The sequence below is a fragment of the Curcuma longa genome, chromosome 7, assembly GCF_044706935.1.
Source record: "Curcuma longa cultivar G26 ecotype Majalengka, Jawa Barat chromosome 7, ITB_CL_G26_1.1, whole genome shotgun sequence".
Lineage (NCBI taxonomy): Eukaryota > Viridiplantae > Streptophyta > Magnoliopsida > Zingiberales > Zingiberaceae > Curcuma > Curcuma longa.
In genome coordinates, this window is record NC_133867.1 from 10,356,216 (window position 1) to 10,359,374 (window position 3,159).

The following is a 3,159-nucleotide window of genomic DNA, read 5'->3' on the forward strand; positions in this document are numbered from 1 at the left end:
CCCTGTTAATAACTCTTCATAAGAGATATATTTATAGGTATTTAACAGAAAAAATTTCGTTAAGAAATATTAACATAATCTATTAAATCAAACTTCTATCTTTTAGCCTCAAATTTGGTTCAAAACCAAACCACCTTTAATCAAAATCAACCAATTTAGTTTAAAATTAAACCAAAGAGGGCCCATTTTATCTTTCAAAGACATGGTCCATCCGCACTTCCTTTCTAATAAAATATCTTTCATATTTGTCCTTCGTCTAGTTCAACTAGACTTAATCTGTCTCGATTTGAGAATCTAATTCTCAAACTCGTTTTATGTCTCTTGGAAAAATTCATAGTGCGTATGACCTTATATGTTCCTGATTTATGTTGGTCATCCATAATTAATCATTAATTTTAGATCGATCATAAGTGACATCTAATAGTACATAATGACCCCCAATTAATCAAAAAATCATAGTTGATTTTAGAACCACTTTTGAACCCTTCAGCAGCTACAGTTGATCGTGTCTCTGTTCCTTTCATCATCTTATACCCGTTTAGTTCAGGACATGATCTAGGTGTAAGTCTTCACTAGGCTGACTACATCATATCTAACCCAAGTTGTAGTTGTTTGTCCTGCGATATTCAAGTTACTCAAAACAACTGTCTAAGAGGACCATCCTTTTGACGTGTTATTGCTTTGGTCAAAAACTTACGAGTAACAATCCTGACAAGTGACTATAGGGTATACGTCTCCTAATTAAAGGAGTGGTGGATCCTTTGTTGATTACTCAAAGATCTTTGGACACTTCTACTTATACCCAATTATTTCGAGTCTATACCTCCATAGTAATGTCAAAGAGAGTTTTCATAAACATTCATAAAACCACATAAAATCTTATGGTAGGTAACTCCCAATGAACTAGTTATCTTTAACTAGCACACATATGCTAACTCTCAACATTCTAATGTTTCCAACCAGTGTGAATCGGTTGCTTGGCAAAATCAAAGAATCTAACATATGCTACTCTCACAGAATTGACAATGTCCAATTTCATCAATTTATAACTTAGGAATATTTCAATACGTACATAATTGCATATATAGAGATACCCACTAATTGTTATCTAATCACAATTTCTTTCATGCTATGCATTGTATTGTGTACATTAGTAATTGAGTTTAAGATCAAATCAAATACATAGAGAATGTATACTCAAATAGTGATTTTATTTATTCAATAAATAATATAATATCTAAGGTGATTTGTTGAGATCGTCCCGGTGCATTGCGCGTGTTTACATATTTCGCAAACGTAAGCAACAGAAATAAACTAATAATCACACCTCATTAATACAACACATGCAAACAAATATAGGATATAACAAGTACATGACATAAATGAAAATTTAAAATTTTATAAAATAATAAATATTCTATGTGTACCTGATAGATGACGTTGAGCCGGGTTGGCATCAATCAAACGGCCCTTGTCCAAGTTTCGTCTCTACTTGTGATTCACGCCAAGTTCTCGTCTGGATGACTTCCAAAGTCACGAGTCGCATCACCATTTTCGGTATTAGCCAACGATCGATAACGGTCGATACAAGATAAAAACCTAATTCTAAAAAATATGCAACAATGTTTATCGTGATCGTTTTTAAAGCTTTTTAACTATCATTGATAATTGTATTCCCTGATGTAGTTTTCAGTGGTTAACCTTTGACCGTCGATTTAGGATAAATGGTCGGAACCTTTTCGACATTGATGGAACGTTCTCCAAAAGCTTCGTAAGTTTTGGAAAAGATTATAGATGGTAGTTGGACGACTAAGAAGGATTAGCAATGAACTAGCAGCGACTCCTGGCTTCTTTGATCGTTGGAAACAATTTTCGACGATGGAGAACACTTCGGTGGCCGGCGGTAGTCGAATGAAAACCCTTTCCACCTGAGCTCCGATCTATGACAACGAAGATAACGACCACCGGTGTTGGCAATCCTTCACCACGTCCTGAGCACCATCCATTCAGGAAGGAAGATCAAAACCGCGTGCTTCAACATTTCACTCCTGCGGTCGGCGACGATGAGCAGATTGGCGGTGCTAGCAGAGGATCGCGAGAGGAATCCGGCTTCAATATTTCACTCCTACAGTCAGTGACGACGAGCAGATCGGCGGTGCTAGCAGAGGATCACGAGAGGAATGCTAGGGTTTTGACGCTCACTTCTCTCCCACGCGGTCGGCGGCGCTCACGCGAAGGAAGGGCTCTGCTTCCCGTTGCTCAGGTGAAGAAGGATGCGTGACAGCTAGGGTTTTTCATTGTTCTCCCTCGCTTGCGGCCAACCCCTTATACCGTCGCTCATCTGACTTTCTCCCCGGCAGATCTGGGTCGCAAGAAGGTCAGAGATCGTTTGCACACGCGGGATCTCGCGTGCGAGGATAAGCGGCGGGCGAACAAGTCGGAGAAGAGAATGAACTTGAGGGGAAAAATAAACCAAATCGGACTGAAAAATTGATTTGAACCAGTTTTTAGGATTTACTGTAACAAACTAGGTTCAATTTGGTTCAAAACTAAATCATTTGGTTCAATAATCAAACGACATCCGATTTGATTCAAATCAGTTTTGTTCATTTTGTCTTCACAAGAGGAAGCTCCTCATCTCTTCTGTTTTGTCAAAATATCTTTCATCATGAACCAAACTAAGTTGGTTCAATTTGGTTCAAAATCGAATCGATTGGTTCAATAACCAAACCACCTTCGATTTTGAACCAAATTAATTTTGTTTATTTCGTTTTCATAAGACGAAGCCCATCATTTTGCCTTTGTCCAGTCCAACCAGATTTTATTTCTCTCGATATGAGAATCAAATTATCAAGCTCGTTTTAAGTCCTTCAAAAAACTTATAGTACGTGTGACCCAATAGGTTCCTAGTTATGTTGATCGTCCGTAATTAATAATTAATTACGGAATGATCATGAGTGACACCTGTTGGGATCGTCCAGGTGCAATGCGCATATTTACACGTGTCAGAAACGTGTACAGCGAAAATATACAGATAATTAAAAAAACTAATTATTATCACAACACACGCATGCATAACAGGTAATAACATGTACAAGGCATGACAGGAAATTAAAATTTTTTGAATAATAATTATTCTACGTGCACAAATAAAATTTA